The sequence below is a fragment of the Crinia signifera genome, chromosome 8, assembly GCF_055691185.1.
Source record: "Crinia signifera chromosome 8, ASM5569118v1, whole genome shotgun sequence".
In the NCBI taxonomy this organism is placed as follows: domain Eukaryota; kingdom Metazoa; phylum Chordata; class Amphibia; order Anura; family Myobatrachidae; genus Crinia; species Crinia signifera.
In genome coordinates, this window is record NC_139224.1 from 65,315,481 (window position 1) to 65,339,457 (window position 23,977).

The following is a 23,977-nucleotide window of genomic DNA, read 5'->3' on the forward strand; positions in this document are numbered from 1 at the left end:
CAAATGTCTGTACTGGCAATAAAAAAAAGTTTCCAATTTAAATAGCTAGAGAATAAAAACAATTTGCCAGTAATGGAAAAAATCCTACAGCACTGGGTGTTCCCATGTGGTCTCCCACCCAAGTACTAACCAGGCCCAACACTGCTTAGCTTCCAAGAACAGACGAGATTGGGCGTATCCAATGTGGTATGGCTGTAGGTGAAATACAAGCACTTTTTTGCCCTCTTCTACTTCTATAACCAGGTAAGCTAATAAAAAAGTTTCCTAACAGTTTTGGCTTACTGAAAAAAATCATGTGTTGGTAATGTAAAAAGACCTACAGGACATGATATAAGCAGGTGGTCTCAAATTAATCTACTAAAGAGGCTCAACACTGTTTAGCTGCCAAAAGCAGTTGGAATTGGGCTGAAACAGTGTGGTAAGTTTTTAGGTGATGGCTATTGTGTCTGTTTGACCTCTTCCAAATGTCTGTATCAGCAATAAAAAGAAAAAGTTTTCAATTTAAATAGCTAGAGAATCAAAACAATTTGCCAGTAATGGGAAAAAACCTACAGCACCTGGTGTTCCCATGTGGTCTCCCACCTAAGTACTAACCAGGCCCAACACTGCTTAGCTTCCAAGATCAGACGAGATTGAGCGTATCCAATGTGGTATGGCTGTAGGTGAGATACAGGCACTTTTTTGCCCTCTTCTACTTCTATAACCAGGTAAGTTAATCAAAAAGTTTCCTAACTGTATTGGCTTACTGAAAAAAATCATGTGTTGGTAATGTAAAAAGACCTACATGACATGATATAAGCAGGTGGTCTCAAATTAATCTACTAAAGAGGCTCAACACTGTTTAGCTGCCAAAAGCAGTTGGAATTGGGCCTAAACAGTGTGGTAAGTTTTTAGGTGATGGCTATTGTGTCTGTTTGACCTCTTTTAAATGTCTGTACTGGCAATAAAAAAAAGTTTCCAATTTAAATAGCTAGAGAATAAAAACAATTTGCCAGTAATGGAAAAAATCCTACAGCACCAGGTGTTCCAATATGGTCTCCCACCCAAGTACTAACCAGGCCCAACACTGCTTAGCTTCCAAGATCAGACGAGATTGGGCGTATCCAATGTGGTATGGCTGTAGGTGAGATACAGGCACTTTTTGCCCTCTTCTACTTCTATAACCAGGTAAGTTAATAAAAAAGTTTCCTAACTGTATTGGCTTACTGAAAAAAATCATGTGTTGGTAATGTAAAAAGACCTCCATGACATGATATAAGCAGGTGGTCTCAAATTAATCTACTAAAGTGGCTCAACACTGTTTAGCTGCCAAAAGCAGTTGGAATTGGGCCGAAACAGTGTGGTAAGTGTTTAGTTGATGACTATTGTGTCTGTTTGACCTCTCCCAAATGTCTGTATCGGCAATAAAAAGAAAAAGTTTCCAATTTAAATAGCTAGAGAATAAAAACAATTTGCCAGTAATGGGAAAAAACCTACAACACCTGGTGTTCCCATATGGTCTCCCACCTAAGTACTAACCAGGCCCAACACTGCTTAGCTTCCAAGATCAGACGAGATTGGGCGTATCCAATGTGGTATGGCTGTAGGTGTGATACAGGCACTATTTTGCCCTCTTCTACTTCTATAACCAGGTAAGCTAATAAAAAAGTTTCCTAACAGTTTTGGCTTACTGAAAAAAATCATGTGTTGGTAAAGTAAAAAGACCTACAGGACATGATATAAGCAGGTGGTCTCAATTTAATCTACTAAAGAGGCTCAACACTGTTTAGCTGCCAAAAGCAGTTGGAATTGGGCCGAAACAGTGTGGTAAGTTTTAGGTGATGGCTATTGTGTCTGTTTGACCTCTTCCAAATGTCTGTACTGGCAATAAAAATTTTTTTCCAATTTAAATAGCTAGAGAATCAAAACAATTTGCCAGTAATGGGAAAAAACCTACAGCACCTGGTGTTCCCATGTCGTCTCCCACCTAAGTACTAACCAGGCCCAACACTGCTTAGCTTCCAAGATCAGACGAGATTAAGTGTATCCAATGTGGTATGGCTGTAGGTGAGATACAGGCACTTTTTTGCCCTCTTCTACTTCTATAACCAGGTAAGTTAATAAAAAAGTTTCCTAACTGTATTGGCTTACTGAAAAAAATCATGTGTTGGTAATGTAAAAAGACCTACATGACATGATATAAGCAGGTGGTCTCAAATTAATCTACTAAAGAGGCTCAACACTGTTTAGCTGCCAAAAGCAGTTGGAATTGGGCCGAAACAGTGTGGTAAGTCTTTAGGTGATGACTATTGTGTCTGTTTGACCTCTCCCAAATGTCTGTATCGGCAATAAAAAGAAAAAGTTTCCAATTAAAATAGCTAGAGAATAAAAACAATTTTCCAGTAATGGGAAAAAACCTACAGCACCTGGTGTTCCCATATGGTCTCCCACCCAAGTACTAACCAGGCCCAACACTTCTTAGCTTCCACGATCAAACGAGATTAGGCATATCCAATGTGGTATGGCTGTAGGTGAGATACAGGCACTATTTTGCCCTCTTCTACTTCTATAACCAGGTAAGTTAATAAAAAGGTTTCCTAACTGTTTTGGCTTACGGAACAAAAATCATGTGTTAGTAATGTAAAAAGACCTACATGACATGATATAAGCAGGTGGTCTCAAATTAATCTACTAAAGAGGCTCAACACTGTTTAGCTGCCAAAAGCAGTTGGAATTGGGCCTAAACAGTGTGGTAAGTTTTTAGGTGATGGCTATTGTGTCTGTTTGACCACTTCCAAATGTCTGTACTGGCAATAAAAAAAAGTTTCCAATTTAAATAGCTAGAGAATAAAAACAATTTGCCAGTAATGGAAAAAATCCTACAGCACCGGGTGTTCCCATGTGGTCTCCCACCCAAGTACTAACCAGGCACAACACTGCTTAGCTTCCAAGAACAGATGAGATTGGGCGTATCCAATGTGGTATGGCTGTAGGTGAAATGCAAGCACTTTTTTGCCCTCTTCTACTTCTATAACCAGGTAAGCTAATAAAAAAGTTTCCTAACAGTTTTGGCTTACTGAAAAAAATCATGTGTTGGTAATGTAAAAAGACCTACAGGACATGATATAAGCAGGTGGTCTCAAATTAATCTACTAAAGAGGCTCAACACTGTTTAGCTGCCAAAAGCAGTTGGACTTGGGCCGAAACAGTGTGGTAAGTTTTTAGGTGATGGCTATTGTGTCTGTTTGACCTCTTCCAAATGTCTGTATCGGCAATAAAAAGAAAAAGTTTCCAATTTAAATAGCTAGAGAATCAAAACAATTTGCCAGTAATGGGAAAAATCCTACAGCACCTGGTGTTCCCATGTGGTCTCCCACCTAAGTACTAACCAGGCCCAACACTGCTTAGCTTCCAAGATCAGACGAGATTGGGCGTATCCAATGTGGTATGGCTGTAGGTGAGATACAGGCACTTTTTTGCCCTCTTCTACTTCTATAACCAGGTAAGTTAATAAAAAAGTTTCCTAACTGTATTGGCTTACTGAAAAAAATCATGTGTTGGTAATGTAAAAAGACCTACATGACATGATATAAGCAGGTGGTCTCAAATTAATCTACTAAAGAGGCTCAACACTGTTTAGCTGCCAAAAGCAGTTGGAATTGGGCCGAAACAGTGTGGTAAGTCTTTAGGTGATGACTATTGTGTCTGTTTGACCTCTCCCAAATGTCTGTATCGGCAATAAAAAGAAAAAGTTTCCAATTTAAATAGCTAGAGAATAAAAACAATTTGCCAGTAATATTAAAAAAACCTACAGCACCTGGTGTCCCCATATGGTCTCCCACCCAAGTACTAACCAGGCCCAACACTGCTTAGCTTCCAAGATCAGACGAGATTAGGCATATATAATGTGGTATGGCTGTAGGTGAGATACAGGCACTTTTTTGCCCTCTTCTACTTCTATAACCAGGTAAGTTAATAAAAAAGTTTCCTAACTGTTTTGGCTTACTGAAAAAAATCATGTGTTGGTAATGTAAAAAGACCTACATGACATGATATAAGCAGGTGGTCTCAAATTAATCTACTAAAGAGGCTCAACACTGTTTAGCTGCCAAAAGCAGTTGGAATTGGGCCGAAACAGTGTGGTAAGTCTTTTGGTGATGACTATTGTGTCTGTTTGACCTCTCCCAAATGTCTGTATCGGCAATAAAAAGAAAAAGTTTCCAATTTAAATAGCTAGAGAATAAAAACAATTTGCCAGTAATGGGAAAAAACCTACAGCACCTGGTGTTCCCATATGGTCTCCCACCCAAGTACTAACCAGGCCCAACACTGCTTAGCTTCCAAGATCAGATAAGATTGGGCGTATCCAATGTGGTATGGCTGTAGGTGAGATACAGGCAATTTTTTGCCCTCTTCTACTTCTATAACCATGTAAGTTAATAAAAAAGTTTCCTAACTGTATTGGCTTACTGAAAAAAATCATGTGTTGGTAATGTAAAAAGACCTACATGACATGATGAAAGCAGGTGGTCTCAAATTAATCTACTAAAGAGGCTCAACACTGTTTAGCTGCCAAAAGCAGTTGGAATTGGGCCGAAACAGTGTGGTAAGTCTTTAGGTGATGACTATTGTGTCTGTTTGACCTCTCCCAAATGTCTGTATCGGCAATAAAAAGAAAAAGTTTCCAATTTAAATAGCTAGAGAATAAAAACAATTTGCCAGTAATGGGAAAAAACCTACAGCACCTGGTGTTCCCATATGGTCTCCCACCCAAGTACTAACCAGGCCCAACACTGCTTAGCTTCCAAGATCAGACGAGATTAGGCATATCCAATGTGGTATGGCTGTAGGTGAGATACAGGCACTTTTTTGCCCTGTTCTACTTCTATAACCAGGTAAGTTAATAAAAAAGTTTCCTAACTGTTTTGGCTTACTGAAAAAAATCATGTGTTGGTAATGTAAAAAGACCTACATGACATGATATAAGCAGGTGGTCTCAAATTAATCTACTAAAGAGGCTCAACACTGTTTAGCTGCCAAAAGCAGTTGGAATTGGGCCGAAACAGTGTGGTAAGTCTTTAGGTGATGACTATTGTGTCTGTTTGACCTCTCCCAAATGTCTGTATCGGCAATAAAAAGAAAAAGTTTCCAATTTAAATAGCTAGAGAATAAAAACAATTTGCCAGTAATGGGAAAAAACCTACAGCACCTGGTGTTCCCATATGGTCTCCCACCCAAGTACTAACCAGGCCCAACACTGCTTAGCTTCCAAGATCAGATAAGATTGGGCGTATCCAATGTGGTATGGCTGTAGGTGAGATACAGGCACTTTTTTGCCCTCTTCTACTTCTATAACCAGGTAAGTTAATAAAAAAGTTTCCTAACTGTATTGGCTTACTGAAAAAAATCATGTGTTGGTAATGTAAAAAGACCTACATGACATGATATAAGCAGGTGGTCTCAAATTAATCTACTAAAGAGGCTCAACACTGTTTAGCTGCCAAAAGCAGTTGGAATTGGGCCGAAACAGTGTGGTAAGTCTTTAGGTGATGACTATTGTGTCTGTTTGACCTCTCCCAAATGTCTGTATCGGCAATAAAAAGAAAAAGTTTCCAATTTAAATAGCTAGAGAATAAAAACAATTTGCCAGTAATGGGAAAAAACCTACAGCACCTGTTGTTCCCATATGGTCTCCCACCCAAGTACTAACCAGGCCCAACACTGCTTTGCTTCCAAGATCAGACGAGATTAGGCATATCCAATGTGGTATGGCTGTAGCTGAGATACAGGCACTTTTTTGCCCTCTTCTACTTCTATAACCAGGTAAGTTAATAAAAAAGTTTCCTAACTGTTTTGGCTTACTGAAAAAAATCATGTGTTGGTAATGTAAAAAGACCTACATGACATGATATAAGCAGGTGGTCTCAAATTAATCTACTAAAGAGGCTCAACACTGTTTAGCTGCCAAAAGCAGTTGGAATTGGGCCGAAACAGTGTGGTAAGTCTTTAGGTAATGACTATTGTGTCTGTTTGACCTCTCCCAAATGTCTGTATCAGCAATAAAAAGAAAAAGTTTCCAATTTAAATAGCTAGAGAATAAAAACAAATTGCCAGTAATGGGAAAAAACCTACAGCACCTGGTGTTCCCATATGGTCTCCCACCCAAGTACTAACCAGGCCTAACACCGCTTAGCTTCCAAGATCAGACGAGATTGGGCGTATCCAATGTGGTATGGCTGTAGGTGAGATACAGGCACTATTTTGCCCTCTTCTACTTCTATAACCAGGTAAGCTAATAAAAATGTTTCCTAACTGTTTTGGCTTACTGAAAAAAATCATGTGTTGGTAATGTAAAAAGACCTACAGGACATGATATAAGCAGGTGGTCTTAAATTAATCTACTAAAGAGGCTCAACACTGTTTAGCTGCCAAAAGCAGTTGGAATTGGGCCTAAACAGTGTGGTAAGTTTTTAGGTGATGGCTATTGTGTCTGTTTGACCTCTTCCAAATGTCTGTACTGGCAATAAAAAAAAGTTTCCAATTTAAATAGCTAGAGAATAAAAACAATTTGCCAGTAATGGAAAAAATCCTACAGCACTGGGTGTTCCCATGTGGTCTCCCACCCAAGTACTAATCAGGCCCAACACTGCTTAGCTTCCAAGAACAGACGAGATTGGGCGTATCCAATGTGGTATGGCTGTAGGTGAAATACAAGCACTTTTTTGCCCTCTTCTACTTCTATAACCAGGTAAGCTAATAAAAAAGTTTCCTAACAGTTTTGGCTTACTGAAAAAAATCATGTGTTGGTAATGTAAAAAGACCTACAGGACATGATATAAGCAGGTGGTCTCAAATTAATCTACTAAAGAGGCTCAACACTGTTTAGCTGCCAAAAGCAGTTGGAATTGGGCTGAAACAGTGTGGTAAGTTTTTAGGTGATGGCTATTGTGTCTGTTTGACCTCTTCCAAATGTCTGTATCAGCAATAAAAAGAAAAAGTTTTCAATTTAAATAGCTAGAGAATCAAAACAATTTGCCAGTAATGGGAAAAAACCTACAGCACCTGGTGTTCCCATGTGGTCTCCCACCTAAGTACTAACCAGGCCCAACACTGCTTAGCTTCCAAGATCAGACGAGATTGAGCGTATCCAATGTGGTATGGCTGTAGGTGAGATACAGGCACTTTTTTGCCCTCTTCTACTTCTATAACCAGGTAAGTTAATAAAAAAGTTTCCTAACTGTATTGGCTTACTGAAAAAAATCATGTGTTGGTAATGTAAAAAGACCTACATGACATGATATAAGCAGGTGGTCTCAAATTAATCTACTAAAGAGGCTCAACACTGTTTAGCTGCCAAAAGCAGTTGGAATTGGGCCTAAACAGTGTGGTAAGTTTTTAGGTGATGGCTATTGTGTCTGTTTGACCTCTTTTAAATGTCTTTACTGGCAATAAAAAAAAGTTTCCAATTTAAATAGCTAGAGAATAAAAACAATTTGCCAGTAATGGAAAAAATCCTACAGCACCAGGTGTTCCAATATGGTCTCCCACCCAAGTACTAACCAGGCCCAACACTGCTTAGCTTCCAAGATCAGACGAGATTGGGCGTATCCAATGTGGTATGGCTGTAGGTGAGATACAGGCACTTTTTGCCCTCTTCTACTTCTATAACCAGGTAAGTTAATAAAAAAGTTTCCTAACTGTATTGGCTTACTGAAAAAAATCATGTGTTGGTAATGTAAAAAGACCTCCATGACATGATATAAGCAGGTGGTCTCAAATTAATCTACTAAAGTGGCTCAACACTGTTTAGCTGCCAAAAGCAGTTGGAATTGGGCCGAAACAGTGTGGTAAGTGTTTAGTTGATGACTATTGTGTCTGTTTGACCTCTCCCAAATGTCTGTATCGGCAATAAAAAGAAAAAGTTTCCAATTTAAATAGCTAGAGAATAAAAACAATTTGCCAGTAATGGGAAAAAACCTACAACACCTGGTGTTCCCATATGGTCTCCCACCTAAGTACTAACCAGGCCCAACACTGCTTAGCTTCCAAGATCAGACGAGATTGGGCGTATCCAATGTGGTATGGCTGTAGGTGAGATACAGGCACTATTTTGCCCTCTTCTACTTCTATAACCAGGTAAGCTAATAAAAAAGTTTCCTAACAGTTTTGGCTTACTGAAAAAAATCATGTGTTGGTAAAGTAAAAAGACCTACAGGACATGATATAAGCAGGTGGTCTCAATTTAATCTACTAAAGAGGCTCAACACTGTTTAGCTGCCAAAAGCAGTTGGAATTGGGCCGAAACAGTGTGGTAAGTTTTAGGTGATGGCTATTGTGTCTGTTTGACCTCTTCCAAATGTCTGTACTGGCAATAAAAAATTTTTTCCAATTTAAATAGCTAGAGAATCAAAACAATTTGCCAGTAATGGGAAAAAACCTACAGCACCTGGTGTTCCCATGTCGTCTCCCACCTAAGTACTAACCAGGCCCAACACTGCTTAGCTTCCAAGATCAGACGAGATTAAGTGTATCCAATGTGGTATGGCTGTAGGTGAGATACAGGCACTTTTTTGCCCTCTTCTACTTCTATAACCAGGTAAGTTAATAAAAAAGTTTCCTAACTGTATTGGCTTACTGAAAAAAATCATGTGTTGGTAATGTAAAAAGACCTACATGACATGATATAAGCAGGTGGTCTCAAATTAATCTACTAAAGAGGCTCAACACTGTTTAGCTGCCAAAAGCAGTTGGAATTGGGCCGAAACAGTGTGGTAAGTCTTTAGGTGATGACTATTGTGTCTGTTTGACCTCTCCCAAATGTCTGTATCGGCAATAAAAAGAAAAAGTTTCCAATTAAAATAGCTAGAGAATAAAAACAATTTTCCAGTAATGGGAAAAAACCTACAGCACCTGGTGTTCCCATATGGTCTCCCACCCAAGTACTAACCAGGCCCAACACTTCTTAGCTTCCACGATCAGACGAGATTAGGCATATCCAATGTGGTATGGCTGTAGGTGAGATACAGGCACTATTTTGCCCTCTTCTACTTCTATAACCAGGTAAGTTAATAAAAAGGTTTCCTAACTGTTTTGGCTTACGGAACAAAAATCATGTGTTAGTAATGTAAAAAGACCTACATGACATGATATAAGCAGGTGGTCTCAAATTAATCTACTAAAGAGGCTCAACACTGTTTAGCTGCCAAAAGCAGTTGGAATTGGGCCTAAACAGTGTGGTAAGTTTTTAGGTGATGGCTATTGTGTCTGTTTGACCACTTCCAAATGTCTGTACTGGCAATAAAAAAAAGTTTCCAATTTAAATAGCTAGAGAATAAAAACAATTTGCCAGTAATGGAAAAAATCCTACAGCACCGGGTGTTCCCATGTGGTCTCCCACCCAAGTACTAACCAGGCCCAACACTGCTTAGCTTCCAAGAACAGACGAGATTGGGCGTATCCAATGTGGTATGGCTGTAGGTGAAATGCAAGCACTTTTTTGCCCTCTTCTACTTCTATAACCAGGTAAGCTAATAAAAAAGTTTCCTAACAGTTTTGGCTTACTGAAAAAAATCATGTGTTGGTAATGTAAAAAGACCTACAGGACATGATATAAGCAGGTGGTCTCAAATTAATCTACTAAAGAGGCTCAACACTGTTTAGCTGCCAAAAGCAGTTGGACTTGGGCCGAAACAGTGTGGTAAGTTTTTAGGTGATGGCTATTGTGTCTGTTTGACCTCTTCCAAATGTCTGTATCGGCAATAAAAAGAAAAAGTTTCCAATTTAAATAGCTAGAGAATCAAAACAATTTGCCAGTAATGGGAAAAAACCTACAGCACCTGGTGTTCCCATGTGGTCTCCCACCTAAGTACTAACCAGGCCCAACACTGCTTAGCTTCCAAGATCAGACGAGATTGGGCGTATCCAATGTGGTATGGCTGTAGGTGAGATACAGGCACTTTTTTGCCCTCTTCTACTTCTATAACCAGGTAAGTTAATAAAAAAGTTTCCTAACTGTATTGGCTTACTGAAAAAAATCATGTGTTGGTAATGTAAAAAGACCTACATGACATGATATAAGCAGGTGGTCTCAAATTAATCTACTAAAGAGGCTCAACACTGTTTAGCTGCCAAAAGCAGTTGGAATTGGGCCAAAACAGTGTGGTAAGTCTTTAGGTGATGACTATTGTGTCTGTTTGACCTCTCCCAAATGTCTGTATCGGCAATAAAAAGAAAAAGTTTCCAATTTAAATAGCTAGAGAATAAAAACAATTTGCCAGTAATATTAAAAAAACCTACAGCACCTGGTGTTCCCATATGGTCTCCCACCCAAGTACTAACCAGGCCCAACACTGCTTAGCTTCCAAGATCAGACGAGATTAGGCATATATAATGTGGTATGGCTGTAGGTGAGATACAGGCACTTTTTTGCCCTCTTCTACTTCTATAACCAGGTAAGTTAATAAAAAAGTTTCCTAACTGTTTTGGCTTACTGAAAAAAATCATGTGTTGGTAATGTAAAAAGACCTACATGACATGATATAAGCAGGTGGTCTCAAATTAATCTACTAAAGAGGCTCAACACTGTTTAGCTGCCAAAAGCAGTTGGAATTGGGCCGAAACAGTGTGGTAAGTCTTTTGGTGATGACTATTGTGTCTGTTTGACCTCTCCCAAATGTCTGTATCGGCAATAAAAAGAAAAAGTTTCCAATTTAAATAGCTAGAGAATAAAAACAATTTGCCAGTAATGGGAAAAAACCTACAGCACCTGGTGTTCCCATATGGTCTCCCACCCAAGTACTAACCAGGCCCAACACTGCTTAGCTTCCAAGATCAGATAAGATTGGGCGTATCCAATGTGGTATGGCTGTAGGTGAGATACAGGCAATTTTTTGCCCTCTTCTACTTCTATAACCATGTAAGTTAATAAAAAAGTTTCCTAACTGTATTGGCTTACTGAAAAAAATCATGTGTTGGTAATGTAAAAAGACCTACATGACATGATATAAGCAGGTGGTCTCAAATTAATCTACTAAAGAGGCTCAACACTGTTTAGCTGCCAAAAGCAGTTGGAATTGGGCCGAAACAGTGTGGTAAGTCTTTAGGTGATGACTATTGTGTCTGTTTGACCTCTCCCAAATGTCTGTATCGGCAATAAAAAGAAAAAGTTTCCAATTTAAATAGCTAGAGAATAAAAACAATTTGCCAGGAGACTTCCGGTTCCGGTCTCATGGTGTGAGGACACAGCCGCCGGAGCTCCGTGGTCACCCGCTGCAAAACACCTTCTAAAGGCTTCGTTTAGCCTCGACAGAGACCTGAAGTACCTCGCAGTCGATTACCTAAAGAATGGACCGCACCGTGTCACAGATGACTCCCGCGGGGACGCCCGTCGCCAGACAGGAGAAACGCCGCACAGGCAACATGGCGCCTGACGCTGATAGAGATGCATCCTCTCCTGCCTCCAAGAAAAGCATCATCGAGGGGGACCATGCCACCGGAGCTCAGGTATACAGAGCCCCAGACTCCCCAGTGACATATGGCGAGATAGTAGACGCCATCAGGTCTACTATGACCCCGCTACTCAGACAAGCGGTAGCGGACATAACAGCACAGATGAGCACTCTCACTAAAAGAGTGGCTCATAATGAAAATGTACTAAACGCGGCAACACACGATATAGAGGGGCTCAAACAAACAGTTAAATCCCTGACCACTGAAAATTACCAGGTCTGGAATAAGTTAGACGACTTGGAAAATAGGTCGAGGAGGAGCAATCTCCGGATAGTAGGTTTACCAGAGTCCCTCAAAGGTCCTGCCCTGGCATTTTTTGTGAAAAACACTTTACCTACATTACTGGGGGTCTCACAGGAATGCAGCGACATGGTAATCGAAAGGGTGCACAGAGTTGGCCCAACCCCTTCTCCTACTAAACCTAGACCCCCGGTCACTTTATTCAAGACTCTCAATTTTCTCCACAAGCAAGCTCTCTGGTCGGCCTCGCGCAAGGTCAAGGATCTAATGTGGGAGGGCCATAAATTGTTCCTATTCCAGGATTATTCTGTGGAACTGACCAGGGCCCGTAAAGCTTTTTCGCCCATTTGCTCCCAAATGATAGCTGAGGGTCGCAAATTCGGCCTTCTTTACCCAGCACGTTTACGTATTTATGACGGCACCTCCCATAAGGATTTTATGACCCCGGATGACGCTCAAGCTTATCTACGAGGCCTTTCACGAATGCACCCAGAAGATATAAGTGACCCAGTCGCCAATGCCACCTCTTCATAATGGTTACTGACACCCATGAAACTGCGCTTCTGGAGTTCTTACCCCGAGACAATTATCTGTTATGATTTTTTTCATAATTTTGCTTTTTGGACGATAACCGGCAGACTTCACTCACCTATGAATACCCCTGTACTGTCTGCTACAAACATAGCATTTGTCCTGGACGTAACATATCCGAGGCATGGTAGCCAGATGAATACTCCGCTGAAAGTATGATTTCACACTGTTTAAATATATTACTCTCCGCATAAAATATTGCTGAATCCCATTCCTAAGATCAACTGATCTCTCCTCCCTTATTGGATTGCAGCTTGAGTGACATGCGGACTCCCCTCCTTTTTTTCCCCTATTCCCTGTATTATTACCTCACATTACTGCTACCGGATTTATTCTAGGTTGAACTGTTACTTTAATAGTTGATATCCACGGAAGTCAAGAACTTCATTTTGCCTTGTTACACTTTCTCTTTTCTTTTTACTTCCCTTGAAGGGAAGCTCCCGTATAACAATTTAACAAAAATGTTGTTCATTAATAGCACAGCTCTCTATGTGTTATATGTTTGTACCTTGTTTGTCGCTTTCCCTCCCATCTTTTCCCCCCCCCACCCTTTCTTTCACTTCCTTGCTGACCAGGTAGCCCAAGATGTCTTCGCATCCAGATGTCTGCTACACCCTCCCTGAATATAGGCACATGGAACATCGGGGGTATCAATTCTCCAATCAAGAGACGAAAGATCCTGACATACTTAAAGAAACAAGACATCCACATCGCCATGTTGCAAGAAACGCATTTATTACCTAATGAGGTACTGAAGTTAAACACACTGGGATGGCAGGTACTAGGTTCCAGTACATATACATCCAAGGCCCGCGGTGTAGTAATCCTGATACAAAAACATATTACACATGAAGTCTCAGACATAATTACGGACCCGAGAGGCAGATACTTAATTCTCACACTTAAGGTCGGATCCCGCCCATTCACCCTATCCAACATATATGCCCCAAACAAATATTCTAGGAAATTCTTACAACACCTTGTAGCGAAGCTGAGTCCCAAATTATCAGAATCCCTCATAGTGGGTGGAGACTTTAATTTAATATCATCTCCGACCCTAGACAAGTCTAAACCCAAAGCCTCTGCCCCTACCCTCCCAAAAATTGGCGTCCCCACATTTGCAAACAAACTCCAATTGATTGATGTCTGGAGAGCCCTCCATCCTATTGACACAGAATGTACCTGTTTATCATCAGCCCACGCTACTATGTCTAGAATAGACTACATCTTAGTATCGCAATCCATATTCCCCATGATTACCTCCTCTCAAATCACTCCCATTGTTTTATCAGACCATGCATTGGTCATTGCTTCGCTAGAGTCTCCCCTGACGCCACCCGAGAAGAGACAGTGGAAATTTCCAGCCTATTTATCTAAAAATAAAGACTTTCAAAATCATATTGAACTAACATGGAAAGACTATACATTGAATAACGCAGATTATATGACTTCTGATCCCACCCTCTTCTGGATGGCGTCTAAAACAGTGATGAGAGGCGCGATTATATCTTATGTGTCAAATATGAAACGCCAATATGCCTCTAAATATATCACAGTACAGTCCGAACTGACCGCAGCCTTTCAGCAATATAAGTCAATGCCCTCCCCAGGCAATAAACAGCTCTATACACTTGCAAAAACAAATTTTGACCACTACATTCAAACCCTAGGTGATAGACATATGTTTTCTGTAAATTATCGTTACCATAAATTTGGTAATAAGACAGGTAAACTCTTGACCAATTTACTTCAAGGTACCCGATCTCCGGCAACGGTTCACCCCCTAAAGAAAGTAGATGGTTCACTAACTTCATCTAATTCAGAGATAGCCGATGTATTACGTGACTTTTATACCTCTTTATACTCTGATCCCCCTCTTCCCCCCCCTATACTATCCTCTCCTTCATCATTACCCAACCTTCCTCATGATTTTTGGAACTCCCTTACATGCCCAAAAATTACGGAAATAGATGCACAGAAATTAATAGCCCCCATACAACTAGAAGAGGTCATGGAGGCAGTTAAACATTTGAAAAGTGACAAAGCCCCAGGCCCTGATGGCTTTAGCGGCGACTTTTATAAAATTCTCCTCCAACATATAGGCCCCACCTTAGTAACGGTTCTTAACTCAATTCTTTCTGCCACAACCCCACCCACCCACTTTAACACAGCGACCCTTAGAGTACTCCCAAAACCAGGTAGGGACCCTTCCCTTCCTGGATCTTATAGGCCTATTTCATTATTAAACCTTGATTATAAACTCTTAACAAAAATTCTGGCCGATAGACTAAAATTCATCCTCCCCTCTATTATACACCCGGATCAGACGGGCTTCATCGCCGGGAGACACTCTGAGACCAACGTCCGCAGAGTTCTCACGGCGGTTTACGCTTCTACGTCAAAACCCTCCCTTCCCGCGTCCAACTTGATTTTATCGTTGGACGCGGAGAAGGCATTCGATCTTATTGAGTGGCCCCATCTATTTAATACCCTAACTAAATTCGGACTCCCTGCTAAATTTATATCATTCTTAAAATGCCTATACACCTCTCCAAATTGCTAGCAAAGGCATTCTTTCTTCCCCGATCACTATTCGTAAAGGAACCCGTCAAGGATGCCCATTATCCCCTCTCTTATTTGCCATAGCCCTTGAACCTTTAGCCATCGCCATAAGAGCCTCTGACAAATACAAAGGAATAAAGATTGGCAACATAGAGCTTCGTCTGTCATTATTTGCAGATGACATGTTGCTCTTCATTTCTGATCCTACCTCTACTATCCCTGAAATATTACGTCTTATCTTTTCTTTTGGAGCCGTTGCCGGATATCGCATAAACCTCTCTAAATCGGAAATTTTGCTTTTCCCCAATACGGATAAGAGAATTAGGGACTACCTGACCTCTTTACCTTTCAATACCACTTCCTCTGATATTAAATATCTAGGCATCAAAATCACAGCTAATCTTAACGACTTATATGCTAAAAACTATATACCTGTCATTACGAAAATAGCCACATCACTAGAAAGCTGGAAGATGCTCCGAATTTCTTTATTAGGAAGAGTGGCAGTTATACAAAGCATCATTTTTCCTAAACTCTTTTATCTGATGCAGAAAATCCCTCTGCACATATCCAAATCAGATATGAAGAAACTTAACAAAATAATCCCTTGCTTTTTATGGCGAGGCAAGAAACCCAGGATTGCACTCACTAAATTAACAGCCCCAAGGAGAACAGGGGGAGTAGGCCTACCAGATTTTATGCTATATAACCAATCAGTTCTTTTCCATTGTATTGCTGACTGGCTGCTAGGTACTAATTCTTTTACGGATACTAAACTAGATGAAGCAATGCTCTACCCTTTTTCACCAGGCGCGCTCTTACATTCTAAAAAATCAGACATACCACCAACAGTGCTTAATAACCCACTTTTCAAAGATATATACCATTCATGGATAGCGATCAATAAATCTCTACATAGAAACCCACAGTCATCCAAATATATACCATTATGGGGGAATCCGGCCTTTCCACCATCCCTGTCCAATTATAATTTTCGCCGATGGCATGATTTGGGAATAACAGCTTCCTCCAAGGTGTTTGATCCGGGGGGCACTATACTCTCTTTCACAGATCTACAATCTAAGTATAACCTACCTCGAGGGCAATTCTTTATGTATTTACAACTACGCCACTACCTTTCCTCCCTATTACCCTCTTCGTATAATCCTCAACCACCCTCAGGCCCAGACCGACTACAAATTCTTTTAGCTACACTAGAATCCCACAAATACAGAATAAGTTCACTTTACTCTATTCTAACTGACATATACACCCATGAGAGATGGAACAAACTCCACAATAGATGGGTTCAAGTACTGCCAAACATCCCGTCCCCTCAATCTATTAGTGAAAGATATGAACAGACGATGAAAATCTTAGGATCTGCATACCTGCAGGAAACCCATTATTTTTCCCTACACATGGCTTACATATCCCCGGCCAGGTAAGCACACTTCGCCGAAGGAAACGAAGGTCATTGCCCTAAATGTAAGATAACTTCAGCATCCTTTATACATTGTATGTGGGAATGTGGCACTGTTAAAAAATTTTGGTACAAACTGATATATTATATTAACCGCTCACTCCAGCTAAATGTGACACTCCATCCAGTTGCATGTTTGTTTGCTAATTTTACTGTATGGGATTTAAATCGAAAAGCGTCACTTCTAACCCCTGTGTTAACAACGTTTGTAACAGTGGCGAAAAAAGTCATCCTTACTCACTGGCTAACAAAATCTTCCCCCACTGTGGAAGAGGTTCAGACTAAAATGTTACAGCTTCTATACTTTGACAGAAAAACTGCAACTATACAAATTGAAGAAGGGGCTGTCCGTTTTCATAAAAAATGGGGAATTTACATGAATAGTCTTGACCCTGATGTTCAAACACGAATCCAAAAAATCTTTGAGCAAACTCGTTGGTATTCTCTGAACCAACCTCAAAAATTATTCCTTTTTATTACCATTATGTATTACATGAATGCTTATTGATCACAGAAATTATGATGATGAAAAAAATAAAGTTAGGACTATACTGGTCTTCTCCACCCCACCCCCCCCACCCCACCCTCCAACCTCTCTGTCATTCTTTCCACCCCCCTTTTACCCTTTGTTATATTTGTTATATCTGTTATATCTGTGGTATGTATAGATGACATATATAGATTTATTGTACGCTTTATGTAAATTTTTTATATGTACTGAATGTTGTGGAATCACATGATGGTGAGATTAGGCATAAGGAAAGAAGTACATCAGACAGGAGGTAAAGTGCGAACTTCCTACATGTAGTGTTATCCGAATTTACTACTCATCAGTTAGTTCGAGATTGGTCAGAATAGTCTCTAAAAAACATAGCTAGATTAAGATACTTTTCTCAAAGGCCAACAACATCATTTAAGAAAAATACTACACCATTGCCTCACTATCTTAGAACTCTAAATAGATTTAATACAATGTGTGTACTTAGATTTATAAGATTGTATTTCTTTTTTCTCTGTATTTGTGTCTAACTGATATAACTGTGACAGATCTGCAAGACACCTGATTGTGGTGCTACATGTCATTATCTTTTATTTGTTACTTTATATGAAAATATAATAAAAAAGTTGTATAAAAAAAAAAAAAAAAACAATTTGCCAGTAATGGGAAAAAACCTACAGCACCTGTTGTTCCCATATGGTCTCCCACCCAAGTACTAACCAGGCCCAACACTGCTTAGCTTCCAAGATCAGACGAGATTAGGCATATCCAATGTGGTATGGCTGTAGCTGAGATACAGGCACTTTTTTGCCCTCTTCTACTTCTATAACCAGGTAAGTTAATAAAAAAGTTTCCTAACTGTTTTGGCTTACTGAAAAAAATCATGTGTTGGTAATGTAAAAAGACCTACATGACATGATATAAGCAGGTGGTCTCAAATTAATCTACTAAAGAGGCTCAACACTGTTTAGCTGCCAAAAGCAGTTGGAATTGGGCCGAAACAGTGTGGTAAGTCTTTAGGTGATGACTATTGTGTCTGTTTGACCTCTCCCAAATGTCTGTATCAGCAATAAAAAGAAAAAGTTTCCAATTTAAATAGCTAGAGAATAAAAACAAATTGCCAGTAATGGGAAAAAACCTACAGCACCTGGTGTTCCCATATGGTCTCCCACCCAAGTACTAACCAGGCCTAACACTGCTTAGCTTCCAAGATCAGACGAGATTGGGCGTATCCAATGTGGTATGGCTGTAGGTGAGATACAGGCACTATTTTGCCCTCTTCTACTTCTATAACCAGGTAAGCTAATAAAAATGTTTCCTAACTGTTTTGGCTTACTGAAAAAAATCATGTGTTGGTAATGTAAAAAGACCTACAGGACATGATATAAGCAGGTGGTCTCAAATTAATCTACTAAAGATGCTCAACACTGTTTAGCTGCCAAAAGCAGTTGGAATTGGGCCTAAACAGTGTGGTAAGTTTTTAGGTGATGGCTATTGTGTCTGTTTGACCTCTTCCAAATGTCTGTACTGGCAATAAAAAAAAGTTTCCAATTTAAATAGCTAGAGAATAAAAACAATTTGCCAGTAATGGAAAAAATCCTACAGCACTGGGTGTTCCCATGTGGTCTCCCACCCAAGTACTAACCAGGCCCAACACTGCTTAGCTTCCAAGAACAGACGAGATTGGGCGTATCCAATGTGGTATGGCTGTAGGTGAAATACAAGCACTTTTTTGCCCTCTTCTACTTCTATAACCAGGTAAGCTAATAAAAAAGTTTCCTAACAGTTTTGGCTTACTGAAAAAAATCATGTGTTGGTAATGTAAAAAGACCTACAGGAGATGATATAAGCAGGTGGTCTCAAATTAATCTACTAAAGAGGCTCAACACTGTTTAGCTGCCAAAAGCAGTTGGAATTGGGCTGAAACAGTGTGGTAAGTTTTTAGGTGATGGCTATTGTGTCTGTTTGACCTCTTCCAAATGTCTGTATCAGCAATAAAAAGAAAAAGTTTCCAATTTAAATAGCTAGAGAATCAAAACAATTTGCCAGTAATGGGAAAAAACCTACAGCACCTGGTGTTCCCATGTGGTCTACCACCTAAGTACTAACCAGGCCCAACACTGCTTAGCTTCCAAGATCAGACGAGATTGGGCGTATCCAATGTGGTATGGCTGTAGGTGAGATACAGGCATTTTTTTGCCCTCTTCTACTTCTATAACCAGGTAAGTTAATAAAAAAGTTTCCTAACTGTATTGGCTTACTGAAAAAAATCATGTGTTGCTAATGTAAAAAGACCTACATGACATGATATAAGCAGGTGGTCTAAAATTAATCTACTAAAGAGGCTCAACACTGTTTAGCTGCCAAAAGCAGTTGGAATTGGGCCGAAACACTGTGGTAAGTCTTTAGGTGATGACGATTGTGTCTGTTTGACCTCTCCCAAATGTCTGTATCGGCAATAAAAAGAAAAAGTTTCCAATTTAAATAGCTAGAGAATAAAAACAATTTGCCAGTAATGGGAAAAAACCTACAGCACCTGGTGTTTCCATATGGTCTCCCACCCAAGTACTAACCAGGCCCAACACTGCTTAGCTTCCAAGATCAGACGAGATTGGGTGTATCCAATGTGGTATGGCTGTAGGTGAGGTACAGGCACTATTTTGCCCTCTTCTACTTCTATAACCAGGTAAGCTAATAAAAATGTTTCCTAACTGTTTTGGCTTACTGAAAAAAATCATGTGTTGGTAATGTAAAAAGACCTACATGACATGATATAAGCAGGTGGTCTCAAATTAATCTACTAAAGAGGCTCAACACTGTTTAGCTGCCAAAAGCAGTTGGAATTGGGCCGAAACAGTGTGGTAAGTCTTTAGGTGATGACTATTGTGTCTGTTTGACCTCTCCCAAATGTCTGTATCAGCAATAAAAAGAAAAAGTTTCCAATTTAAATAGCTAGAGAATAAAAACAAATTGCCAGTAATGCGAAAAACCTACAGCACCTGGTGTTCCCATATGGTCTCCCACCCAAGTACTAACCAGGCCTAACACTGCTTAGCTTCCAAGATCAGACGAGATTGGGCGTATCCAATGTGGTATGGCTGTAGGTGAGATACAGGCACTATTTTGCCCTCTTCTACTTCTATAACCAGGTAAGCTAATAAAAATGTTTCCTAACTGTTTTGGCTTACTGAAAAAAATCATGTGTTGGTAATGTAAAAAGACCTACAGGACATGATATAAGCAGGTGGTCTCAAATTAATCTACTAAAGAGGCTCAACACTGTTTAGCTGCCAAAAGCAGTTGGAATTGGGCCTAAACAGTGTGGTAAGTTTTTAGGTGATGGCTATTGTGTCTGTTTGACCTCTTCCAAATGTCTGTACTGGCAATAAAAAAAAGTTTCCAATTTAAATAGCTAGAGAATAAAAACAATTTGCCAGTAATGGAAAAAATCCTACAGCACTGGGTGTTCCCATGTGGTCTCCCACCCAAGTACTAACCAGGCCCAACACTGCTTAGCTTCCAAGAACAGACGAGATTGGGCGTATCCAATGTGGTATGGCTGTAGGTGAAATACAAGCACTTTTTTGCCCTCTTCTACTTCTATAACCAGGTAAGCTAATAAAAAAGTTTCCTAACAGTTTTGGCTTACTGAAAAAAATCATGTGTTGGTAATGTAAAAAGACCTACAGGACATGATATAAGCAGGTGGTCTCAAATTAATCTACTAAAGAGGCTCAACACTGTTTAGCTGCCAAAAGCAGTTGGAATTGGGCTGAAACAGTGTGTTAAGTCTTTAGGTGATGACTATTGTGTCTGTTTGACCTCTCCCAAATGTCTGTATCGGCAATAAAAAGAAAAAGTTTCCAATTTAAATAGCTAGAGAATAAAAACAATTTGCCAGTAATGGGAAAAAACCTACAGCACCTGGTGTTCCCATATGGTCTCCCACCCAAGTACTAACCAGGCCCAACACTGCTTAGCGTCCAAGATCAGACGAGATTAGGCATATCCAATGTGGTATGGCTGTAGGTGAGATACAGGCACTTTTTTGCCCTCTTCTACTTCTATAACCAGGTAAGTTAATAAAAAAGTTTCCTAACTGTTTTGGCTTACTGAAAAAAATCATGTGTTGGTAATGTAAAAAGACCTACATGACATGATATAAGCAGGTGGTCTCAAATTAATCTACTAAAGAGGCTCAACACTGTTTAGCTGCCAAAAGCAGTTGGAATTGGGCAGAAACAGTGTGGTAAGTCTTTAGGTGATGACTATTGTGTCTGTTTGACCTCTCCCAAATGTCTGTATCGGCAATAAAAAGAAAAAGTTTCCAATTTAAATAGCTAGAGAATAAAAACAATTTGCCAGTAATGGGACAAAACCTACAGCACCTGGTGTTCCCATATGGTCTCCCACCCAAGTACTAACCAGGCCCAACACTGCTTAGCTTCCAAAATCAGACGAGATTGGGTGTATCCAATGTGGTATGGCTGTAGGTGAGGTACAGGCACTATTTTGCCCTCTTCTACTTCTATAACCAGGTAAGCTAATAAAAATGTTTCCTAACTGTTTTGGCTTACTGAAAAAAATCATGTGTTGGTAATGTAAAAAGACCTACAGGACATGATATAAGCAGGTGGTCTCAAATTAATCTACTAAAGAGGCTCAACACTGTTTAGCTGCCAAAAGCAGTTGGAATTGGGCCTAAACAGTGTGGTAAGTTTTTAGGTGATGGCTATTGTGTCTGTTTGACCTCTTCCAAATGTCTGTACTGGCAATAAAAAAAAGTTTCCAATTTAAAAAACTAGAGAATAAAAACAATTTGCCAGTAATGGGAAAAACCTACAGCACCTGGTGTTCCCATGTGGTCTCCCACCCAAGTACTAACCAGGCCCAACACTGCTTAGCTTCCAAGATCAGACGAGATTGGGCGTATCCAATGTGGTATGGCTGTAGGTGAGATACAGGCACTTTTTTGCCCTCTTCTACTTCTATAACCAGGTAAGCTAATAAAAAAGTTTCGTAACTGTTTTGGATTACTGAAAAAAATCATGTGTTGGTAATGTAAAAAGACCTACAGGACATGATATAAGCAGGTGGTCTCAAATTAAACTACTAAAGAGGCTCAACACTGTTTAGCTGCCAAAAGCAGTTGGAATTGGGCCTAAACAGTGTGGTAAGTGTTTAGGTGATGGCTATTGTGTCTGTTTGACCTCTTCTAAATGTCTGTACTGGCAATAAAAAAAAGTTTCCAATTTAAATAGCTAGAGAATAAAAACAATTTGCCAGTAATAAGAAAAAACCTACAGCACCTGGTGTTCCCATGTGGTCTCCCACCCAAGTACTAACCAGGCCCAACACTGCTTAGCTTCCAAGATCAGACGAGATTGGGCGTATCTAATGTGGTATGGCTGTAGGTGAGATACAGGCACTTTTTTGCCCTCTTCTACTTCTATAACCAGGTAAGTTAATAAAAAAGTTTCCTAACTGTATTGGCTTACTGAAAAAAATCATGTGTTGGTAATGTAAAAAGACCTACAGGACATGATATTAGCAGGTGGTCTCAAATTAAACTACTAAAGAGGCTCAACACTGTTTAGCTGCCAAAAGCAGTTGGAATTGGGCCTAAACAGTGTGGTAAGTTTTTAGGTGATGGCTATTGTGTCTGTTTGACCTCTTCCAAATGTCTGTACTGGCAATAAAAAAAAGTTTCCAATTTAAAAAGCTAGAGAATAAAAACAATTTGCCAGTAATGGGAAAAACCTACAGCACCTGGTGTTCCCATGTGGTCTCCCACCCAAGTACTAACCAGGCCCAACACTGTTTAGCTTCCAAGATCAGACGAGATTGGGCGCATCCAATGTGGTATGGCTGTAGGTGAAATACAAGCACTTTTTTGCCCTCTTCTACTTCTATAACCAGGTAAGCTAATAAAAAAGTTTCCTAACTGTTTTGGCTTACTGAAAAAAATCATGTGTTGGTAATGTAAAAAGACCTACAGGACATGATATAAGCAGGTGGTCTCAAATTAATCTACTAAAGAGGCTCAACACTGTTTAGCTGCCAAAAGCAGTTGGAATTGGGCCGAAAAAGTGTGGTAAGTCTTTAGGTGATGGCTATTGTGTCTGTTTGACCTCTCCCAAATGTCTGTATTGGCAATAAAGAGAAAAAAGTTTCCAATTTAAAAAGCTAGAGAATAAAAACAATTTGCCAGTAATGGGAAAAACCTACATCACCTGGTGTTCCCATGTGGTCTCCCACCCAAGTACTAACCAGGCCCAACACTGCTTAGCTTCCAAGATCAGACGAGATTGGGCGTATCCAATGTGGTATGGCTGTAGGTGAAATACAAGCACTTTTTTGCCCTCTTCTACTTCTATAACCAGGTAAGCTAATAAAAAAGTTTCCTAACTGTTTTGGCTTACTGAAAAAAATCATGTGTTGGTAATGTAAAAAGACCTACAGGACATGATATAAGCAGGTGGTCTCAAATTAATCTACTAAAGAGGCTCAACACTGTTTAGCTGCCAAAAGCAGTTGGAATTGGGCCGAAAAAGTGTGGTAAGTCTTTAGGTGATGGCTATTGTGTCTGTTTGACCTCTCCCAAATGTCTGTATCGCCAATAAAAAGAAAAAGTTTCCAATTTAAATAGCTAGAGAATAAAATCAATTTGCCAGTAATGGGAAAAAGCCTACAGCACCTGTTGTTCCCATGTGGTCTCCCACCCAAGTACTAACCAGGCCCAATATTGCTTAGCTTCCAAGATCAGACGAGATTGGGCGTATCTAATGTGGTATGGCTGTAGGTGAGATACAGGCACTTTTTTGCCCTCTTCTACTTCTATAACCAGGTAAGTTAATAAAAAAGTTTCCTAACTGTTTTGGCTTACTGAAAAAAATCATGTGTTGGTAATGTAAAAAGACCTACAGGACATGATATAAGCAGGTGGTCTCAAATTAAACTACTAAAGAGGCTCAACACTGTTTAGCTGCCAAAAGCAGTTGGAATTGGGCCTAAACAGTGTGGTAAGTTTTTAGGTGATGGCTATTGTGTCTGTTTGACCTCTTCCAAATGTCTGTACTGGCAATAAAAGTTTTTTTTCCAATTTAAATAGCTAG

At 39.8% G+C, this 23,977-nt stretch overlaps 34 non-coding genes and 4 pseudogenes across 34 annotated transcripts; all 38 read right to left on the minus strand.

Moving 5' to 3' along the window:
• Positions 1 to 81: 81 nt before the first annotated feature.
• Positions 82 to 200, minus strand: LOC146027357 (5S ribosomal RNA). The gene has a single exon (XR_014454760.1). It is a non-coding gene; the product is annotated as a 5S ribosomal RNA (ribosomal RNA).
• Positions 201 to 545: 345 nt separating this feature from the next.
• On the minus strand, positions 546 to 664 carry LOC146031525 (5S ribosomal RNA). The gene has a single exon (XR_014456990.1). It is a non-coding gene; the product is annotated as a 5S ribosomal RNA (ribosomal RNA).
• Positions 665 to 1,006: 342 nt separating this feature from the next.
• LOC146033425 (5S ribosomal RNA) lies at positions 1,007 to 1,125 on the minus strand. Its single transcript, XR_014458835.1, has one exon. It is a non-coding gene; the product is annotated as a 5S ribosomal RNA (ribosomal RNA).
• Positions 1,126 to 1,469: 344 nt separating this feature from the next.
• Positions 1,470 to 1,588, minus strand: LOC146032047 (5S ribosomal RNA). Its single transcript, XR_014457495.1, has one exon. It is a non-coding gene; the product is annotated as a 5S ribosomal RNA (ribosomal RNA).
• Positions 1,589 to 1,929: 341 nt separating this feature from the next.
• On the minus strand, positions 1,930 to 2,048 carry LOC146034509 (5S ribosomal RNA). The gene has a single exon (XR_014459914.1). It is a non-coding gene; the product is annotated as a 5S ribosomal RNA (ribosomal RNA).
• Positions 2,049 to 2,393: 345 nt separating this feature from the next.
• On the minus strand, positions 2,394 to 2,512 carry LOC146028336 (5S ribosomal RNA; annotated as a pseudogene).
• Positions 2,513 to 2,855: 343 nt separating this feature from the next.
• On the minus strand, positions 2,856 to 2,974 carry LOC146035157 (5S ribosomal RNA). The gene has a single exon (XR_014460561.1). It is a non-coding gene; the product is annotated as a 5S ribosomal RNA (ribosomal RNA).
• A 345-nt stretch (positions 2,975 to 3,319) lies between these two features.
• On the minus strand, positions 3,320 to 3,438 carry LOC146031839 (5S ribosomal RNA). Its single transcript, XR_014457292.1, has one exon. It is a non-coding gene; the product is annotated as a 5S ribosomal RNA (ribosomal RNA).
• A 346-nt stretch (positions 3,439 to 3,784) lies between these two features.
• Positions 3,785 to 3,903, minus strand: LOC146028059 (5S ribosomal RNA; annotated as a pseudogene).
• Positions 3,904 to 4,248: 345 nt separating this feature from the next.
• Positions 4,249 to 4,367, minus strand: LOC146031853 (5S ribosomal RNA). The gene has a single exon (XR_014457306.1). It is a non-coding gene; the product is annotated as a 5S ribosomal RNA (ribosomal RNA).
• A 345-nt stretch (positions 4,368 to 4,712) lies between these two features.
• LOC146032902 (5S ribosomal RNA) lies at positions 4,713 to 4,831 on the minus strand. Its single transcript, XR_014458314.1, has one exon. It is a non-coding gene; the product is annotated as a 5S ribosomal RNA (ribosomal RNA).
• Positions 4,832 to 5,176: 345 nt separating this feature from the next.
• Positions 5,177 to 5,295, minus strand: LOC146031855 (5S ribosomal RNA). Its single transcript, XR_014457308.1, has one exon. It is a non-coding gene; the product is annotated as a 5S ribosomal RNA (ribosomal RNA).
• Positions 5,296 to 5,640: 345 nt separating this feature from the next.
• On the minus strand, positions 5,641 to 5,759 carry LOC146027900 (5S ribosomal RNA; annotated as a pseudogene).
• A 345-nt stretch (positions 5,760 to 6,104) lies between these two features.
• Positions 6,105 to 6,223, minus strand: LOC146033248 (5S ribosomal RNA). The gene has a single exon (XR_014458658.1). It is a non-coding gene; the product is annotated as a 5S ribosomal RNA (ribosomal RNA).
• A 342-nt stretch (positions 6,224 to 6,565) lies between these two features.
• Positions 6,566 to 6,684, minus strand: LOC146027585 (5S ribosomal RNA). The gene has a single exon (XR_014454980.1). It is a non-coding gene; the product is annotated as a 5S ribosomal RNA (ribosomal RNA).
• A 345-nt stretch (positions 6,685 to 7,029) lies between these two features.
• On the minus strand, positions 7,030 to 7,148 carry LOC146031527 (5S ribosomal RNA). Its single transcript, XR_014456992.1, has one exon. It is a non-coding gene; the product is annotated as a 5S ribosomal RNA (ribosomal RNA).
• Positions 7,149 to 7,490: 342 nt separating this feature from the next.
• LOC146033427 (5S ribosomal RNA) lies at positions 7,491 to 7,609 on the minus strand. The gene has a single exon (XR_014458837.1). It is a non-coding gene; the product is annotated as a 5S ribosomal RNA (ribosomal RNA).
• A 344-nt stretch (positions 7,610 to 7,953) lies between these two features.
• LOC146032049 (5S ribosomal RNA) lies at positions 7,954 to 8,072 on the minus strand. The gene has a single exon (XR_014457497.1). It is a non-coding gene; the product is annotated as a 5S ribosomal RNA (ribosomal RNA).
• Positions 8,073 to 8,413: 341 nt separating this feature from the next.
• LOC146034510 (5S ribosomal RNA) lies at positions 8,414 to 8,532 on the minus strand. Its single transcript, XR_014459915.1, has one exon. It is a non-coding gene; the product is annotated as a 5S ribosomal RNA (ribosomal RNA).
• Positions 8,533 to 8,877: 345 nt separating this feature from the next.
• Positions 8,878 to 8,996, minus strand: LOC146028165 (5S ribosomal RNA; annotated as a pseudogene).
• Positions 8,997 to 9,339: 343 nt separating this feature from the next.
• LOC146033573 (5S ribosomal RNA) lies at positions 9,340 to 9,458 on the minus strand. Its single transcript, XR_014458981.1, has one exon. It is a non-coding gene; the product is annotated as a 5S ribosomal RNA (ribosomal RNA).
• A 345-nt stretch (positions 9,459 to 9,803) lies between these two features.
• LOC146030629 (5S ribosomal RNA) lies at positions 9,804 to 9,922 on the minus strand. The gene has a single exon (XR_014456117.1). It is a non-coding gene; the product is annotated as a 5S ribosomal RNA (ribosomal RNA).
• Positions 9,923 to 10,268: 346 nt separating this feature from the next.
• LOC146034699 (5S ribosomal RNA) lies at positions 10,269 to 10,387 on the minus strand. Its single transcript, XR_014460102.1, has one exon. It is a non-coding gene; the product is annotated as a 5S ribosomal RNA (ribosomal RNA).
• A 345-nt stretch (positions 10,388 to 10,732) lies between these two features.
• Positions 10,733 to 10,851, minus strand: LOC146031856 (5S ribosomal RNA). The gene has a single exon (XR_014457309.1). It is a non-coding gene; the product is annotated as a 5S ribosomal RNA (ribosomal RNA).
• A 6,682-nt stretch (positions 10,852 to 17,533) lies between these two features.
• LOC146027365 (5S ribosomal RNA) lies at positions 17,534 to 17,652 on the minus strand. Its single transcript, XR_014454769.1, has one exon. It is a non-coding gene; the product is annotated as a 5S ribosomal RNA (ribosomal RNA).
• Positions 17,653 to 17,997: 345 nt separating this feature from the next.
• Positions 17,998 to 18,116, minus strand: LOC146032757 (5S ribosomal RNA). Its single transcript, XR_014458177.1, has one exon. It is a non-coding gene; the product is annotated as a 5S ribosomal RNA (ribosomal RNA).
• A 342-nt stretch (positions 18,117 to 18,458) lies between these two features.
• Positions 18,459 to 18,577, minus strand: LOC146027359 (5S ribosomal RNA). Its single transcript, XR_014454763.1, has one exon. It is a non-coding gene; the product is annotated as a 5S ribosomal RNA (ribosomal RNA).
• Positions 18,578 to 18,922: 345 nt separating this feature from the next.
• Positions 18,923 to 19,041, minus strand: LOC146031974 (5S ribosomal RNA). The gene has a single exon (XR_014457424.1). It is a non-coding gene; the product is annotated as a 5S ribosomal RNA (ribosomal RNA).
• Positions 19,042 to 19,386: 345 nt separating this feature from the next.
• Positions 19,387 to 19,505, minus strand: LOC146031566 (5S ribosomal RNA). The gene has a single exon (XR_014457031.1). It is a non-coding gene; the product is annotated as a 5S ribosomal RNA (ribosomal RNA).
• Positions 19,506 to 19,849: 344 nt separating this feature from the next.
• LOC146032759 (5S ribosomal RNA) lies at positions 19,850 to 19,968 on the minus strand. The gene has a single exon (XR_014458178.1). It is a non-coding gene; the product is annotated as a 5S ribosomal RNA (ribosomal RNA).
• Positions 19,969 to 20,310: 342 nt separating this feature from the next.
• Positions 20,311 to 20,429, minus strand: LOC146027360 (5S ribosomal RNA). The gene has a single exon (XR_014454764.1). It is a non-coding gene; the product is annotated as a 5S ribosomal RNA (ribosomal RNA).
• A 345-nt stretch (positions 20,430 to 20,774) lies between these two features.
• Positions 20,775 to 20,893, minus strand: LOC146034043 (5S ribosomal RNA). Its single transcript, XR_014459450.1, has one exon. It is a non-coding gene; the product is annotated as a 5S ribosomal RNA (ribosomal RNA).
• A 345-nt stretch (positions 20,894 to 21,238) lies between these two features.
• On the minus strand, positions 21,239 to 21,357 carry LOC146031343 (5S ribosomal RNA). The gene has a single exon (XR_014456811.1). It is a non-coding gene; the product is annotated as a 5S ribosomal RNA (ribosomal RNA).
• Positions 21,358 to 21,698: 341 nt separating this feature from the next.
• On the minus strand, positions 21,699 to 21,817 carry LOC146032453 (5S ribosomal RNA). Its single transcript, XR_014457887.1, has one exon. It is a non-coding gene; the product is annotated as a 5S ribosomal RNA (ribosomal RNA).
• A 342-nt stretch (positions 21,818 to 22,159) lies between these two features.
• Positions 22,160 to 22,278, minus strand: LOC146031709 (5S ribosomal RNA). Its single transcript, XR_014457168.1, has one exon. It is a non-coding gene; the product is annotated as a 5S ribosomal RNA (ribosomal RNA).
• Positions 22,279 to 22,619: 341 nt separating this feature from the next.
• Positions 22,620 to 22,738, minus strand: LOC146030491 (5S ribosomal RNA). Its single transcript, XR_014455984.1, has one exon. It is a non-coding gene; the product is annotated as a 5S ribosomal RNA (ribosomal RNA).
• Positions 22,739 to 23,083: 345 nt separating this feature from the next.
• LOC146032078 (5S ribosomal RNA) lies at positions 23,084 to 23,202 on the minus strand. Its single transcript, XR_014457524.1, has one exon. It is a non-coding gene; the product is annotated as a 5S ribosomal RNA (ribosomal RNA).
• A 345-nt stretch (positions 23,203 to 23,547) lies between these two features.
• On the minus strand, positions 23,548 to 23,666 carry LOC146034959 (5S ribosomal RNA). The gene has a single exon (XR_014460363.1). It is a non-coding gene; the product is annotated as a 5S ribosomal RNA (ribosomal RNA).
• Positions 23,667 to 23,977: the final 311 nt, after the last annotated feature.